At 43.2% G+C, this 19,289-nt stretch overlaps 1 pseudogene; it reads left to right on the top strand.

Moving 5' to 3' along the window:
• The first annotated feature begins 7,107 nt into the window (after window positions 1-7,107).
• Window positions 7,108-7,526, top strand: LOC139172777 (anaphase-promoting complex subunit 10 pseudogene; annotated as a pseudogene).
• Window positions 7,527-19,289: the final 11,763 nt, after the last annotated feature.

Here is a 19,289-nt window from a genome sequence, read left to right on the forward strand (position 1 = left end):
GGTAGGACATTTTGGTATATGATTTTATGAACTATAATTGCCTCGGGAATTCTGGGAGTTGAAGTCCACAAGTCATAAAACAGCCAACATTAATTACCCCCGGTCTAAGGGAATAGTAGAGGTATCAAAAGTCTGTTCTGTGAATTTGCTGTTAACTTGGGAACATTTCTTCATCAAGCTAGATGACACCTCCAATGGGACTTTGGTTGAAGGGTCTTGCTTCAGTTCTTCACATCGCTTTCATTGATCTCATGGGGTCAACGGATAGTGTGGCTGGGTGGTCATTGCAGCTGATCTCTTATGCCGTGTGATCTGCCGTGTGACTGGTTGGTCATTGTTTGAGATGGTCTCCAAGTAAATAGGTGGTCAGTGATATTGTTGGTTGGTCATTTGATTGACATGGCTCCTTGTGGATTAGAAATCAATGTATTTGTTGATAAAGTCAACTTGGGATAGCACATGAATTCATCTCAAAGCAGCATGAATTGCTATCATTTCTATAAAGAGGAGGCTCTTACTCCATTTGGGCATGGGGACTAGAGTAATCTGGTAATCCACATATTTATTTTATTTTATTTTATTTTTATTTATTTATTTATTTTATTTTATTTATTTTATTGATTGATTGATTGGATTTGTATGCTGCCCCTTCCTTAATTTCTGGAATATACTCTTGGAAGGAGAATTGTTGGACTTGACCATTTCCTTTCATCCTGCAGTATTCATTTATCCAATGAAGGGTTAGTGTCCTCCTCCCTCCCCCACTCTCAAAAAGGAGATGAGACATTTCCGGGGCCACATCTGGCCATGGTTTTGCTTATGTTATTTGTTGCTCAAAGATGAAAGGGCAACAGCACCCCCTACTGGCCACAGATTTTGCAACAAATGCAATCACCTGTAGCTTCTCCAATTTTACACCTTATACTTTGACGGTTTTTATTCAAGCAACAGGGGACGCAGACCATAGATCTGTGGGTTTTCTCTTTCCTGTTGCAGTAGTCCCCCTCCCTCTTCAATGGGACAGAGAGACCTCTGTGCAAATGAAAATGAACCTGCAGAAGTTTCTCTCCTGTAGTTTCCCCAGCCGCCAATCAAAGTATGTTGCTTCTTGTTTCAGGCTGAAGAGGAAGAGAGGAGGTTTTTGTCACACTTCCCCATAACAATTCACCACTGTGGAACACATTACCACTCCAGCTAGCACAGTAATAATCAGCCTCGTCTCCAGCCTCTGCATTGGTGATGGTCAAAGATCCTGTAGTCCCAGATCTGGTGGCAGTGAATCGATTTGGAATCCCCTCTCCTCTGTTACTGCAGCCATCACAGTGGACAAAGTGAGGGGATTCTCCTGCTTTCTGTCGATTCCAGTAAATTCTGTTAGTACTCTGGGTTGTGCAAGAGAGAGTAACGGTTCCACCTGGGGACACGGAACTTGTTGGAGGCTGAGTCCAACTTAACTGACCATCAATGCCTGTGCAGTAAGTGAGGAATGCAAGGAAGAACGCACACCAACCCATGGTCACTCTTGGCAAGGAATGTCCTTCTTGGGGAGACAATTCTAACTCTCTTCTTCTTCTTCTTCTTCTTCTTTTTCTTCTTCTTTCTTTTCCTTAAATGCTTCTGTTTGGCCACTTCATGCAAATGAGATCTGCGCCCATTGGTTCAGAACTGCAGAAAAAAGCAATTCCTGTGAACCTGCCTATCATTGAGGACCTGTATATTGCACGAGTCAAAAAGAGGGCTGTGAAAATATTGACTGACCCCTCGCCTCCTGGACATAATTTACTTGGTCTGTTTTGCAGATGTTTGGGTGGTTCAGAGTGGGGAATTTGTGATGCATTTTATTTTATTTTATTTCTGATTGTTACCCTCAAAACATCGCTACAGAACACTGCACACCCAGACAACTAGACACAAGGATAGTTTTTCCCCAAACGCCATCACTCTGCTAAACAAATAAGTCTTCGGAGAGGGGCGGCATACAAATCTAAGTAATAAAATAAATAAATAAATAAATTTTCTCACAACTGTCAAACTATTCACTAGGGCTGCATTACTATTACTATTAGTCTTTTCATTGTTCCTATCACCCATCTCCTCCCGCTTATGACTGTAAGGCTGTAACTTGTTGCTTGTATTCTTAGTTTAATATTAATATTGTTTACTGATTGCTGATTTGAAAACTATGACAATCATTAAGTGTTGTACCTCATGATTCTTGACAAATATATCTTTTCTTTTATGTGCATGGAGAACATATGCACCAAAGACAAATTCCTGCTGAACGTTTCATTATCAGGCTGGTTGACGCCTTCAGTGGGACTTTGACTGATTGACTTTGATTGAAGGGTCTGTTTTCAGTTCTTCACATCGCTTTTATTGATTTCATGTGGTCAATGGATCGTGTGACTGGCTGATCATTGCACCGGATCTCTCATGCCGTGTGACCTGTCATGCGACTGGTTGGTCATTGTGTGAGATGGTCCCCAATTAAATAGGTGGTCAGTGCCATTGTTGTTTGGTCACTTCATTGATTTGGATCCTTATGCGGTTTGTAGCCTGGTTCAAACTCAATGTGTTTAGCAATAGCATTTAGACTTATATACCACTTCATAGTGTTTTTACAGCCCCCTCTAAGCAGTTTACACAATCAGTTTATTGCCCCCAACAATCTGGGTCCTCTTTTTACCCACATTGGGTGGGTCAAGGTTGAGTCAACCTGGAGCTGGTGGTGAGACTTGAACTGCTGAAATGCACCTTGCAATTAGGTGAAGGAGCCTGCTGTGCTGCACTCTAACCACTGCGCGACCCCAGCTCATTTGTTGGTAGAGCCATCAGTTGAATATCAAGCTTCGATGAATTTACATTTGTGGCATGGGATGGCACATGAACTCATCACAAAGTGGCATGCATTGCTATCATTTCTGAAAAGAGGGGGGGGTCTTACTCCATTTGTGCTTGTGGACTAGAGCAGCTCATAAGTCATCCACATGTTCAATTTTCTTAATTTTTGGAACATATACCTAGATACAGAATTGTGGAAACTAACCATTTCCTTTCATCCTGCCCTATTCATTTATTCTGTGAATGTTCAGTGTGATCCTCCCTCCCCCACTCTCAAGAAGGAGATGAGACATTTCTGGAGCCACATCTGGCCATGCTTTGCTTAGGCCATTTGTTGCTCAAAGACGAAAGGGCGGCAGCACCCCCTTGTGGTCCCTAATTTTGCAACAAATGCAATCACCTGTAGCTTCTCCAATTTTACACCTCATCCTTTGATGGTTTCTGCTCAAGCAATGGGGGAATCAGAACGTGGGTCTGTGGGCTTCCTCTTTCCTGTTCCTGTAGTCCCCCTCCCACTTCATAGGGACAAAGACCTCTGTGCAGATGGAAATGAACCTCAAGTTTCTCCAGCCACCAATCAAAGTATGTTGCCTCTTGTTTCAGGCTGAAGAAGAAGAGAGGAGGTTTTTGTCACACTTCCCCATAAGAATTCACCACTGTGGAACACGTTGCCTGCACTGTTCCAGCTGCCACAGTAATAATCAGCCTCGTCTCCAGCGTCCGCATTGGTGATGGTCAAAGATCCCGTAGTCCCTGATCTGGTGGCAGTGAATCGATTTGGGATCCCTTCTCCTCTGTTGCAGCCATCACAGTGGACAAAGTGGGGGGATTCTCCTGCTTTCTGTCGATTCCAGTGAATGGTGTAAGTACTCTGGGTTGTGCAAGAGAGAGTAACGGTTCCACCTGGGGACACGGAACTTGTCGGAGGCTGAGTCCAGCTTAACTGACCATCAATGCCTTTAGGGGAGAAAAAGAGAGAAATACTCTTTGATTCCTTTGCTCTTAGACATTTGCAAGGAACCAGGTTCTTATGAGAATCACAGTCAAATCCTCTCTTGGCCCAAGAAAACTTTACCTGTGCAGTAAGTGAGGAATGCAAGGAAGAACACAGCCCAACCCATGGTCACTCTTGGCAAGGAATGTCCTTCTACGGGAGACAATTCTAACCTTCTTCTTCTTCTTTTTCTTCTTTCTATTCCTTAAATGCTTCTATTTGGCCACTTCATGCAAATGAGATCTGCGCCCATTGGTTCAGAACTGCAGAAAAAACAATTATTGTGAACTTCCATTGAGGACCTGTATATTGCACGAGTCAAAAAGAGGGCTCTGAAAATATTGACTGACCCCCTCGCCTCCTGGACATAATTTACTTGGTCTGTTTTGCAGGTGTTTGAGTGGTTCAGGGTGGGGAATTTGCGATGCATTTTATTTTATTTGATTTCTGATTGTTACCCTCAAAACATCGCTACAGAACACTGAACACCCAGACAACTAGACACAAGGACAGTTTTTCCCCAAACGCCATCACTCTGCTAAAAAATAATTTTCTCACCACTGTCAAACTATTCACTACGGCTGCATTACTATTACTATTAGTCTTTTCATTGTTCCTATCACCCATCTCCTCCCGCTTATGACTGTAAGGCTGTAACTTGTTGCTTGTATTCTTAGTTTAATATTAATATTGTTTCCTGATTGCTTATTTGAAAACTATGACAATCATTAAGTGTTGCACCTCATGATTCTTGACAAATATATCTTTTCTTTTATGTGCATGGAGAACATATGCACCAAAGACAAATTCCTTCTGAACGTTTCATTATCAGGCTGGTTGACGCCTTCAGTGGGACTTTGATTGAAGGGTCTGGTTTCAGTTCTTCACATCGCTTTTATTGATTTCATGTAGTCAATGGATCGTGTGACTGGCTGATCATTGCACCGGATGTCTCATGGCGTGTGACCTGTCATGCGACTGGTTGGTCATTGTGTGAGATGGTCCCCAATTAAATAGGTGGTCAGTGCCATTGTTGGTTGGTCACTTCATTGATTTGGATCCTAATGGGGTTTATAGCCTGGTTCAAACTCAATGTGTTTAGCAATAGCATTTAGACTTATATACCATTTCATAGTGTTTTTACAGCCCTATCTAAGCGGTTTACACAATCAGCATGTTGCCCCCAATAATCAGGGTCCTCGTTTTACCCACCTCAGATGGGTCAAGGCTGAGTCAACCTGGAGCTGGTGGTGAGATTTGAACTGCTGAGCTACAGCTTGCAATTAGGTGAAGGAGTCTGCAGTGCTGCACTCTAACCACTGCACCACACCAGCTCATTTGTTGGTAGAGCCATCGGTTGAATATCAAGCTTCGATGAATTTACATTGGTGGCATGGGATGGCATATGAACTCATCACAAAGTGGCATGCATTGCTATCGTTTCTGAAAAGAGGGGGGTCTTACCCCATTTGTGCATGTGAACTAGAGCAGGTCATAAGTCATCCACATATTCATTTTCCTCAATTTCTGGAATATATTCTTGGAAGGAGAATTGTTGGACTTGACCATTTCTTTTCATCCTGCACTATTCACTTATTCAGTGTAGGATCAGTGTCCTCCTCCCTCCCCCATTCTCAAGAGCCACATCTGGCCATGCTTTTGCTTATGTTATTTGTAGCTCGAAGATGAAAGTGCAGCAGCACCCCCTACTGGCCACAGATTTTGCAACATCTGCAATCACCTGTAGCTTCTCCAATTTTACACCTTATACTTTGATGGTTTTTACTCAAGCAATGGGGGACGCAGACCATAGATCTGTGGGTTTTCTCTTTCCTGTTCCTGCAGTCCCCCTCCCTCTTCACAGGGACAGAGAGACTTCTGTGCAAATGGAAATGAACCTGCAGAGGTTTCTCCCTTGCAGTTTCCCCAGCCACCAATCAAAGTATGTTGCTTCTTGTTTCAGGCTGAAGAGGAAGAGAGGAGGTTTTTGTCACACTTCCCCATAAGAATTCACCACCGTGCAACCCAGAACTACTACTGTGCCAGTTAACACAGTAATAATCAGCTTCGTCTCCAGCCTCTGCATTGGTGATGGTCAAAGTTCCTGTAGTTCCAGACTGGGTGGCAGTGAACCGATTTGGGATCCCTTCTCCTCTGTTGCAGCCATTACAGTGGACAAAGTGAGGGGATTCTCCTGCTTTCTGTCGATTCCAGGAAATTCTGTTAGTATCCTGGGTTGCGCAAGAGAGAGTAACGGTTCCACCTGGGGACACGGAACTTGTCGGAGGCTGAGTCCAACTTAACTGACCATCAATGCCTTTAGGGGAAAAAAAGAGAGAAATACTGTTTTATTCCTTTGCTCTTAGACATTTCCAAGCAACCAAGTTCTTATGAGAATCACAGCAAAATCCTCTCTCGACTCAGGAAAACTTTACCTGTGCAGTAAGTGAGGAATGCGAGGAAGAACACAGCCCAACCCATGGTCATCTTTGGCAAGGAATGTCCTTCTAGGGGTGACAATTCTAACCTCCTTCTTCTTCTTTTTCTTCTTCTTTCTGTTCCTTAAATGTTTCTGTTTGGCCACTTCATGCAAATGAGATCTGCGCCCATTGGTTCAGCACAGCAGAAAAAACAATTACTGTGAACCTGCCTTCCATTGAGGACCTGTATATTGCAGGAGTCAAAAAGAGGGCTGTGAAAATATTGACTGACCCCTCGCCTCCTGGACATAATTTACTTGGTCTGTTTTGCAGATGTTTGAGTGGTTCAGGGTGGGGAATTTGTGATGCATTTTATTTTATTTTATTTCTGATTGTTACCCTCAAAACATCGCTACAGAACACTGCACACCCAGACAACTAGACACAAGGACAGTTTTTTCCCAAACACCATCACTCTGCTAAACAAATAATTTTCTCACCACTGTCAAACTATTCACTACGGCTGCATTACTATTACTATTAGTCTTTTCATTGTTCCTATCACCCATCTCCTTCCGCTTATGACTGTAAGGCTGTAACTTGTTGCTTGTATTCTTATGATTTATATTAATATTGTTTCCTGATTGCTTATTTGAAAACTATGACAATCATTAAGTGTTGCACCTCCTGATTCTTGACAAATATATCTTTTCTTTTTTGTGCATGGAGAACATATGCACCAAAGACAAATTCCTTCTCAACATTTCATCACCAGGATGATTGACAGCGAATGGTGGAGGGGGAGGAATCAAAGTCGGGTGGTCAATTAACGGAGAGCGGAAGGGCGTGGCCAAAAAGGCGTTGCTGTTACCACGGCGGGACGAGAAAAAATGACTACTGCTAACAAGACTCCTCCTGGTGCAGATCCAAAACAGCTGGAAAGGACAGGAATGGTTCGAGAAATAGGTTCACAGGCTGTTTGGTCTCTTTCATCTTGTTAACCGGGTTTTGGGGTGGATCAGTTACGAGATGATAACCTAGAAACATACTGGCAATCTGACGGATCACAGCCTCATTTGGTCAATATCCAATTCAGAAGGAAGACTACTGTGAAGACATTATGCATTTATGCAGATTATAAATCTGATGAAAGTTACACTCCAAGCAAAATCTCTGTGAGAGTAGGGAACAATTTTCACAATCTTCAAAAAACTCGGAATCTTCCCCTCTGCCTCCTCCCCAGCTGGGCCACCAAACTGGAAAGCTTGTAGACTGCTGGTCTCCAACCCATGTTTCACCAAGACATTGAAATAACTCATCTGATTGGACCCAGGAAGTAGACTTTCTCTGTTGACAATGCCCCTGGAACATCATCGACCCAAAGAATGGTACAGCTTGTACTGTGACTGTATTGAAAAGATTTTTAAAACTTGGCTTTTCCTCAACAATTGAGTTGGAGTGAGATGTAAGCATTTGTAGGCTTGGACATATTCATCTGAACATTTTTATTTTTATTTTCTAGGCATGCATTGTTCTTTTCTTTATTATATTGTTTCTCGCTCTGTCATATGCTGCCTAGAATTTTGATGATGTTGGGTGGCCTTATAAATTTGACAAATTAATAATAAATATTAATTGTTTGGAGATAAGGGGGGGAAAAACCAGGATGATTGACAGCTTCAGTGGGACTTTGATTGAAGGGTCTGGTTTCAGTTCTTCACATCGCTTTTATTGATTTCATATGATCAGTAGATTGTTTGATTGGCTGATCATTGCACCTGATCTCTTATTCCGTGTGACCTCTAATGTGACTGGTTGGTCATTGTGTGAGATGGTCCCCAATTAAATAGGTGGTCAGTGCCATTGTTGGTTGGTCACTTCATTGATTGGGATCCTTATGGGGTTTGTAGCCTGGTTCAAAATCAATGTGTTTAGCAATAGCATTTACAATTACATACCACTTCATTGTACTTTTACAGCCCTCTCTAAGCAATTTACACAATCAGCATGTTGCCCCCAACAATCTGGGTCCTCGTTTTACCCACCTCGGATGGGTCAAGGCTGAGTCAATCTGGAGCTGGTGGTGAGACTTGAACTGCTGAACTCCAGCTAGCAGTTAGGTGAAGGAGCCTGCAGTGCTGCACTCTAACCATTGCGCCACACCGGCATATTTGTTGGTAGAGCCATTGGTTGACTATCAAGCTTCGATGAATGTACATTTGTGGCATAGGATGGCACATGAACTCATCACAAAGTGGCATGCATTGCTATCGTTTCTGAAAAGAGGGGGGTCTCACTCCATTTGTGCATGTGAACTAGAGTAGGTCATAAGTCATCCACATATTCATTTCCTTCAATTTCTGGAATATTCTCTTGGAAGGAGGATTGTTGGACCTGGCCATTTCCTTTCATCCTGCACTATTCACTTATTCTATGAAGGATCAGTGTCCTCCCCCCTCCCCCACTCTCAAAAAGGAGATGAGACATTTCCGGGGCCACATCTGGCCATGGTTTTGCTTATGTTATTTGTTGCTCTAACATGAAAGGGCAGCAGCACCCCCTACTGGCCACATATTTTGCAACATCTGCAATCACCTGTAGCTGCTTCAATTTTGCACCTTATACTTTGATGGTTTTTACTCAAGCAACGCGGGACGCAGACCATGGATCTGTGGGCTTTCTGTTTCCTCTTCCTGCAGTCCCCCTCCCTCTTCACAGGGACAGAGAGACCTCTGTGCAAAGGGAAATGAACCTGCAGAAGTTTCTCTCCTGTAGTTTCCCCAGCCGCCAATCAAGGTATGTTGCTTCTTGTTTCAGGCTGAAGAGGAAGAGAGGAGGTTTTTCTCACACTTCCCCATAAGAATTCACCACCGTGCAACACATTGCCTGCACTGTTCCAGCTGCCACAGTAATAATCAGCCTCGTCCCCAGCCTCTGCATTGGTGATGGTCAAAGATCCTGTAGTCCCAGATCTGGTGGCAGTGAATCGATTTGGGATCCCTTCTCCCCTGCTGCAGCCATCACAGTGGACAAAGTGAGGGGATTCTCCTGCTTTCTGTCGATTCCAGTAAATGGAGTTAGTACTCTGGGTTGTGCAAGAGAGAGTAACGGTTCCACCTGGGGACACGGAACTTGTCGGAGGCTGAGTCCAACTTAACTGACCATCAATGCCTTTAGGGGAGAAAAAGAGAGGATTTGATTCCTTCGCTCTTAGACATTTCCAGGGAACCAAGTTCTTATGAGAATCACAGCCAAATCCTCTCTTGGTCCAAGAATACTTTACCTGTGCAGTAAGTGAGGAATGCAAGGAAGACCACAGCCCAACCCATGGTCACCTTAGGCAAGGAATGTCCTTCTAGGGGAAACAATTCTAACTCTCTTCTTCTTCTTCTTTTTCTTCTTCTTTCTTTCCTTAAATGTTTCTGCTTGGCCACTTCATGCAAATGAGATCTGCGCCCATTGGTTCAGAACAGCAGAAAAAATAATCACTGTGAACCTGCCTTCCATTGAGGACCTGTGGAGTGCACAAGTCAAAAAGAGGGCTGTGTAAATATTGATTGACCCCCTCACCTCCTGGACATAATTTACTTGGTCTGTTTTGCAGATGTTTGAGTGGTTCAGGGTGGGGAATTTGTGATGCATTTTATTTTATTTTATTTCTGTTTGTTACCCCCAAAACATCGCTACAGAACACTGCACACCCAGACAACTAGACACAAGGACAGTTTTTTCCCAAACGCCATCACTCTGCTAAACAAATAATTTTCTCACCACTGTCAAACTATTCACTAGGGCTGCATTATTATTACTATTAGTCTTTTCATTGTTCCTATTGCCCATCTCCTACCGCTTATAAGACTGTAAGACTGTAACTTGTTGCTTGTATTCTTATGATTTATATTAATATTGTTTCCTGATTGCTGATTTGAAAACTATGACAATCGTTAAGTGTTGCACCTCATGATTCTTGACAAATATGTCTTTTCTTTTATGTGCATGGAGAACATATGCACCAAAGACAAATTCCTTCTAAATGTTCCATCATCAGGCTTTTTGACACCTTCAGTGGGACTTTGATTGAAGGGTCTGGTTTCAGTTCTTCACATCGCTTTTATTGATTTCATATAGTCAATAGATTGTTTGATTGGCTGATCATTGCACCTGATCTCTCATGCCGTGTGACCTGTCGTGCGACTGGTTGGTCATTGTGTGAAATGGCCCCCAAGTAAATACGTGGTCAGTGCCATTTGTTGATTGGTCACTTCATTGATTTGGATCCTTATGGGGTTTGTAGCAATAGCATTTAGACTTATATACCACTTCATAGTGCTTTTACAGCCCTCTCTAAGCAGTTTACACAATCAGCATGTTTCCCCCAACAATCTGGGTCCTCGTTTTACCCACCTCGGATGGATCAATGCTGAGTCAACCTGGAGCTGGTGGTGAGATTTGAACTGCTGAACTCCAGCTAGCAGTTAGCTGAAGGAGCCTGCAGTGCTGCACTCTAACCACTGCACCACACCGGCTCATTTGTTGGTAGAGCCATCAGTTGACTATCAAGCTTCGATGAATTTACATTTGTGGCATGGGATGGCACATAAATTCATTGCAAAGTGGCATGCATTGCTATCATTTCTGAAAAGAGGGGGGTCTTACCCGATTTGTGCATGTGAACTAGAGCAGGTCATAAGTCATCCACATATTCATTTTCTTCAATTTCTGGAATATACCCTTGGAAGAATTGTTGGACCTAACCATTTACTTTAATCCTGCACTATTCACTTATTCTGTGGAGGATCAGTGTCCTCCTCCCTCCCCCACTCTCAAGAAGGAGATGAGACATTTCCGGGGCCACATCTGGCCATGGTTTTGCTTATGTTATTTGTAGCTCAAAGATGAAAGGGCAGCATCACCACCTACTGGCCACAGATTTTACAACATCTGCAATCACCTGTAGCTTCTCCAATTTTACACCTTATACTTTGATGGTTTTTACTCAAGCAACGGGGGAACACAGACCATAGATCTGTGGGCTTTCTGTTTCCTGTTGCAGTAGTCCCCCTCCCTCTTCACAGGGACAGAGAGACCTCTGTGCAAATGGAAATGAACCTGCAGAGGTTTCTCTCCTGTAGTTTCCCCAGCCGCCAATCAAAGTATGTTGCTTCTTGTTTCAGGCTGAAGAGGAAGAGAGGAGGTTTTTGTCACACTTCCCCATAAGAATTCACCACCGTGCAACGCAGAACTACTACTGTGCCAGTTAACACAGTAATAATCAGCCTCGTCTCCAGCCTCTGCATTGGTGATGGTCAAAGATCCTGTACTTCCAGACTGGGTGGCAGTGAATCGATTTGGGATCCCTTCTCCTCTGTTGCAGTCATAACAGTGGACAAAGTGAGGGGATTCTCCTGCTTTCTGTCGATTCCAGTAAATTCTGTTAGTATTCTGGGTTGTGCAAGAGAGAGTAACGGTTCCACCTGGGGACACGGAACTTGTCGGAGGCTGAGTCCAAATTAACTGACCATCAATGCCTTTAGGGGAGAAAAAGAGAGAAATACTCTTTGATTCCTTTGCTCTTAGACATTTCCAAGGAATCAGGTTCTTATGAGAATCTCAGCCAAATCCTCTCTTGACTCACGAAAACTTTACCTGTGCATAAAGTGAGGAATGCATGGAAGAACACAGCCCAACCCATGGTCACCTTTGGCAAGGAATGTCCTTCTAGGGGAGACAATTCTCACCTTCTTCTTCTTTTTCTTCTTTCTATTCCTTAAATGTTTCTGTTTGGCCACTTCATGCAAATGAGATCTGCGCCCATTGGTGCAGAACAGCAGAAAAAATAATCACTGTGAACCTGCCTTCCATTGAGGACCTGTAGACTGCACAAATCAAAAAGGGGGCTGTGAAAATATTGACTGACCCCTCGCCTCCTGGACATAATTTACTTGGTCTGTTTTGCAGATGTTTTGAGTGGTTGAGTGTGGGGAATTTGTGATGCATTTTATTTTATTTCATTTCTGATTGTTACCCTCAAAACATCGCTACAGAACACTGCACACCCAGGCAACTAGACACAAGGACGGTTTTTTCCCAAACGCCATCACTCTGCTAAACAAATAATTTTCTCACCACTGTCAAACTATTCACTACGGCTGCATTACTATTACTATTAGTCTTCTCATAGTTCCTATTACCCATCTCCTCCCAATTATGACTATGACTGTAACTTGTTGCTTGTATCCTTACAATTCATATTAATATTGTTATCTTGATTGCTTATTTGTATCCTGTGACAATCATTAAGTGTTGTATCTCATGGTTCTTGACAAATGTGTCTTTTTCTTTTATGTACACTGAGAGTATATGGACCAAAGACAAATTCCTTGTGTGTCAAATTACACTTGGCCAATAAAAAATTATGTTCTATTTTATTCTAGTATACTTTATTCTTTGCAAAGCATTCTGCGGTCTTCTAGTTTAGCTAATGACTAGAGGACACATTTATATAGAGATTTGAAAAAATTGGGGAGACTTAAAAACTCCCAATTAAACCTTATCACATTATTGGGGATCAATAATTCTTCAATCTTTCTTCAAATATCCTACTTTTTACATGAACGGGACATGGAAATAGTTCCATGTAAATGTCATTTTGAAACTCTCTTTATCTGCATAACATGTAAGGGCTAATATGCAATTATTATAGCATCTGGGGCTATATATACAAAAAATAAGAGATAAAATCCAAGAAGCCAGGGTGCAAAACAGAACAAATAACTGGTGATGATTTGGATGATAAGGGACACACTTGAATGACCAATATCTATTGTTGAGGTTGGCTCTGGCCCAGCTCCTGCCCCAAGGACTGTGGATGTGGAGGAGACATCCACATGCTGCAGGCCTGTTTTGCCCCCGGTGGAATCTGATGATGAAGGCTCCTCTGACCAAGAAGACATGAGTGACAGGGAGGAGGAGAGTGGGGCAGACAGCTCAGAAGGAGATCAATTATCTAGCTCCTCCTTGGATTCAGAGCAAGAGTTAATGATACAGCCACGCATGCGGAGAGCGATGCATAGGAAACAACAACTGAGAGATTATTATCAAAGAAAATGAGGCCACTGGTGGTTGGGTGGGGCTGTGGTAATTACTGAGGCTGCTATAAATAGCAGCCTGTGGGTTTGGCCATTGTGGAGGGTTATCTGATCGTTGTGTTTCCTGACTGCTTTACTGACTTTGACCTTTTGTGTGCTGATTTTTCCCCGCTTTGAAACTAAACCAGTGAACAGTTGGACTTTCTCAATGGATATGAGAGACGTATCTACTTGTCTTAAGGTAAAAGCTCCCCCCGCACATATGTGCTAGTAGTTCTTGACTCTAGGGGGCAGTGCTCATTTTTGCTTCAAAGCCAAAGAGACAACATTGTCCTCATGGTTATGTAACCAGAAGGACTAACTGCCAAAGATGCACAGAACACGGTTATCTTCCCACCAAATTGGTCTCTATTTTTCTACTTGTATTTTTTAAGTGCTTTTGAACTGCTAAGATTGGCAGAAGCTGAGACAAGTAACGGGAGCGGCGCTAGGGATTCAAACCGCTGAACTGCCAACCTTTCGATCAACAAGCTCAGCACCTTACTCACTGAGCCACCGTGTCCATTTATCCACTTGTCTCATGTCAACCACTTGTCCTAAATCAGCCGAAATTGGATGTTTCTTGGATTGGAAGATAAGCCAAATGGTCGAAGGACAAAAACCAAGGATGGGTTTGAGCCATGATGCCATTTCTCTTAATGCAATAACAATGCCCTTCAAGTGCTATGAATTTTCCTGACTCTCAGAGTAAAATGAGGCCCAGCAAACTCCTGTAAACTCCAATCGAGGAGTGTAAGAAAAATAGAAAGACCAGACGTGAAGAACAGCTGGACTTTCTAAACAAAGATCACCTGGATAGGATTCTATCCTTTCCACTGGCCTTATATCAACTCAAAGTCCATATTTCTTTCTCCCTGTCAAATTTCACTTCTGCAAATAGGGCAATTTTAAAATAAGAGAAGCTGGAATGAACCCAAGAGGAGGTTTTTGTCTCACTTCCCCACTTGAATTAACCACTGTGGGACTGACTACCCGTCCAGACACAACAATAATAGGTGGCTTCATCTTCAAGCAGAGCCCCAGTGATAGTCAAGGACATCACATTCCCTGATCTGGACCCAGAGAAACGGGCTGGGACCCCCGATGGTCTGGTACTTGTCGAATAGATCAGTATTTGAGGTTTATTCCCAGGTGTCTGCTGGGTCCACCAAGGGTAGTTGCCATCCCCAATATTTCCACTATCGTATCGACAAGATATGGTGGCTGTTCCCCCAGGAGTTACAAATTCTGGATCCTTCAGGTTCTGCAGTTGTTGAAAGCTGGGGCCTGAAAGAGAGCAAGATGTTGCTTGTTCAACAGAGGGTCAAGAGGAGCATCACAAATGGCAAACTCAACTATCGAGCAAGGAAGCTCAATTTAATTCTAGAAAGAATTTTGCCTCCTTCTCAATGGGTTTCTCTTACCAACAGAGATCAGGACGATGAAGAGAAGAAATGCCAAGGACATGGTGGGAAAAGTGGATGGGTCAAGCTTTTCTCTAAAGCGAATGGATTTCTTCCTGGCCTTCTCTCCACCTCTCTTAAATCCCCAGAGGACAAGAGAGGACCCCATCATGCAAATCTCTTGCTCTTCAACTACCAACTCAGCCCTCAAGGAGGCTGATTAGAGAGGGGATGAGCAACTGCTAAGATGTGTTTGGTCTAAAACTATTAGACCTGCAGTGGGAGGAAAGGAAGAGACGAGTATGAGCTCTTTAGCAGATTGGAGATTAATCTTCAGTTTAGTCTAAGGACCTCTTTCGATCTGCTTGAGTTTGCAAAGCCAGATTACAGAAAATGTATTTGGACAAACATGAGATGTGGTGATGGGATTTATCTCACCTTCATTGATACATTCCCATGGTTCAAGGAGAGGATATGTCTCTTCAAAAACAGCAGTCTAAGGAAAAAGAAGAGATATTGATAGTCTGTTCTCTAAGATTAACACCTGGATGTTTCATCATCAGGTTAGATGACACCTTCAGTGGAACTTTGGTTGAAGGGTCTTCTTTCAGTTGTTTGCATTGCTTCTATTGATCTTATTATGTGGTCAATGGATCGTGTGACTGGCTGATCACTGCTCATGCCATGTGACTTGTCATTGGACTGGTTGGTCATTGTGTGAAATGGTCTCCAAGTAAATAGGTGGTCAGTGCCATTGTTGGTTGGCCACTTGATTGATATGACTCTTTATGGGCTTGTAGCCTGGTTCAAAATCAATGTGTATAGCAATAGCAATAACATTTAGACTTATACACCACTTCATAGTGTTTTTACGGTCCTCTCTAAGCAGTTTACAGAATCAGGATATTGCCACCAACAATCTGGGTCCTCATTTGGTCCACCTCCGAAAGATGGGAGGCTAAGTCAACCTTGAGTGGGTGGTGAGATTTGAACTGCTGAACTCCAGCTATCAGTTAGCTGAAGTGGTCTGCAGTACTGCACTCTAACCACTGTGCCACCCCGGCTCATTTGTGGCATGGGATGGCACATGAACTCATCACAAAGTGGCCTGCATTGCTATCGTTTCTGAAAAGAGGGGGGTCTCACTCCATTTGTGCATGTGAACTAGAGCAAGTCATAAGTCATCCACATATTCATTTCCCTCAATTTCTGGAATATTCCCTTGGAAGGAGAATTGTTGAACCTGACCTTTTCCTTTCATCCTGCACTATTCATGTATTCTGTGGAGGATCAGTGTCCTCCTCCCTCCCCCACTCTCAAGAAGGAGATGAGACATTTCCGGAGCCACATCTGGCCATGCTTTGCTTAGGACATTTGTTGCTCAAAGACGAGAGTGTAGCAGCACCCCCTAGTGGTCCCTAATTTTGCAACAAATGCAATCACCTGTAGCTCCTCCAATTTTACATCTTATCCTTTGATGGTTTCTGCTCAAGCAATGGGGGACACAGATCGTGGATCTGTGGGCTTTCTCTTTCCTGTTCCTGCAGTCCCCCTCCCTCTTCACAGGGACAGAGAGACCTCTGTGCAAATGGAAATGAACCTGCAGAGGTTTCTCTCCAGTAGTTCCCCCAGCCGCCAATCAAAGTATGTTGCTTCTTGTTTCAGGCTGAAGAGGAAGAGAGGAGGTTTTTGTCACACTTCCCCATAAGAATTCACCACTGTGGAACACATCACCAGTGTGCCAGCTGCCACAGTAATAATCGGCCTCGTCTCCAGCCTCTGCATTGGTGATGGACAAAGATCCTGTAGTTCCAGATCTGGTGGCAGTGAATCGATTTGGGATCCCTTCTCCCCTGCTACTGCAGCCATCACAGTGGACAAAGTGAGGGGATTCTCCTAATTTCTGTCGATTCCAGTAAATGGTGCCAGTACTCTGGGTTGTGCAAGAGAGAGTAACGGTTCCACCTGGGGACACGGAACTTGTCGGAGGCTGAGTCCAAATTAACTGACCTTCAATGCCTTTAGGGGAGAAAAAGAGAGAAATACACTTTGATTCCTTTGCTCTTAGACATTTCCAGGGAACCAGGTTCTTATGAGAATCACAGCCAAATCCTCTCTTGGCCCAAGAAAACTTTACCTGTGCAGTAAGTGAGGAATGCAAGGAAGACCACAGCCCAACCCATGGTCACCTTTGGCAAGGAATGTCCTTCTAGGGGTGACAATTCTAACCTTCTTCTTCTTTTTCTTCTTTCTATTCCTTAAATGCTTCTGCTTGGCCACTTCATGCAAATGAGATCTGCGCCCATTGGTTCAGAACAGCAGAAAAAACAATTACTGAGAACCTGCCTTCCATTGAGGACCTGTAGACTGCACGAGTCAAAAAGAGGGCTGTGAAAATATTGACTGACCCCTCGCCTCCTGGACATAATTTACTTGGTCTGTTTTGCAGATATTTGAGTGGTTCAGGGTGGGGAATTTCTGATGCATTTTATTTTATTTTATTTTATTTCTGTTTGTTACCCTCAAAACATCGCTACAGAACACTGCACACCCAGACAACTAGACACAAGGACAGTTTTTCCCCAAACGCCATCACTCTGCTAAACAAATAATTTTCTCACCACTGTCAAACTATTCACTAGGGCTGCATTACTATTACTATTAGTCTTCTCATTGTTCCTATCACCCATCTCCTCCCGCTTATGACTGTAAGGCTGTAACTTGTTGCTTGTATTCTTATGATTTATATTAATATTGTTTCCTGATTGCTTATTTGAAAACTATGACAATCATTAAGTGTTGCACCTCATGATTCTTGACAAATATATCTTTTCTTTTGTGTGCATGGAGAACATATGCACCAAAGACAAATTCCTTCTGAACTTTTCATTATCAGGCTGGTTGACAGCTTCAGTGGGACTTTGATTGAAGGGTCTGGTTTCAGTTCTTCACATCGCTTTTATTGATTTCATATCGTCAATAGATTGTTTCATTGGCTGATCATTGCACCTGATCTCTTATTCCGTGTGACCTGTCGTGCGACTGGTTGGTCATTGTGTGACATGGACCCCAATTAAATAGGTGGTCAGTGCCATTGTTGGTTGGTCACTTCATTGATTTAGATCCTTATGGGGTTTGTACCCTGGTTCAAACTCAGTGTGTTTAGCAATAGCATTTAGACTTATATACCACTTCATTGTGCATTTACAGCCCTCTCTAAGCAGTTTACACAATCAGCATGTTGCCCCCAACAATCTGGGTCCTCTTTTTACCCACCTCGGATGGGTCAAGGCTGAGTCAACCTGGAGCTGGTGGTGAGATTTGAACTGCTGAACTGCACCTTGCAGTTAGGTGAAGGAGCCTGCAGTGCTCCACTCTAACCACTGCGCCACACCGGCTCATTTGTTGGTAGAGCCATCAGTTGAATATCAAGCTTCGATGAATGTACATTTGTGGCATGGGATGGCACATGAACTCATCACATAGTGGCATGCATTGCTATCGTTTCTGAAAAGAGGGGGGTCTCACTCCATTTGTGCATGTGAACTAGAGCAGGTCATAAATCATCCACATATTCATTTTCCGGAATATAATCTTGGAAGGAGAATTGTTGGACCTAACCATTTACTTTAATCCTGCACTATTCATTTATTCTATGAAGGATCAGTGTCCTCCTCCCTCCCCCACTCTCAAGAAGGAGATGAGACATTTCCGGGGCCACATCTGGCCATGGTTTTGCTTAGGTCATTTGTTGCTCAAAGAGGAAAGGGCAACAGCACCCCCTGCTGGCCACAGATTTTGCAACATCTGTAATCACCTGTAGCTTCTCCAATTTTAAACCTTATACTTTGAACAGCATAAAAAATAATAACTGTGAACCTGCCTTCCATTGAGGACCTGTAGACTGCACAAATCAAAAAGGGGGCTGTGAAAATATTGACTGACCCCTCGCTTCCTGGACATAATTTATTTGGTCTGTTTTGCAGATGTTTGGGTGGTTCAGGGTGGGGAATTTGTGATGCATTTTATTTGTGATTATTACCCTCAAAACATCGTTACAGAACACTGCACATCCAGACAACTAGACACAAGGACAGTTTTTTCCCAAACGCCATCACTCTGCTAAATAAATACCATATTTTTCGCTCTATAAGACGCACCTGCTGATAAGACGCACCTAGATTTTAGAGGAGGAAAATAGAAAAAAAATATTTTGAGCCAAAAAGGGGAGAGGAAGAGAGGAAGGAGTGAAAGAAGGGAGTGAGGGAGGAAAGAAGGGAGGAAGGAAAAGGAAAGCAAGAAATGGAGGGAGGAAAGGAAGGAAGGAAAGAAAGAAAGAAAGAAAGAAAGAAAGAAAGAAAGAAAGAAAGAAAGAAAGGGGGAAGGAAAAGGAACAGAGGAAGGAAGCAAGGAAACTTATGAAAGGGGAGAGTAAGAGAGGAAGGACTGAAGGGAGGGAGGGAGGGAAGAAGGTAGGAAGGAGAAAGAAAAGAAGAAATAGAGG

Source organism: Erythrolamprus reginae, chromosome 10, assembly GCF_031021105.1.
Source record: "Erythrolamprus reginae isolate rEryReg1 chromosome 10, rEryReg1.hap1, whole genome shotgun sequence".
NCBI lineage: Eukaryota > Metazoa > Chordata > Lepidosauria > Squamata > Dipsadidae > Erythrolamprus > Erythrolamprus reginae.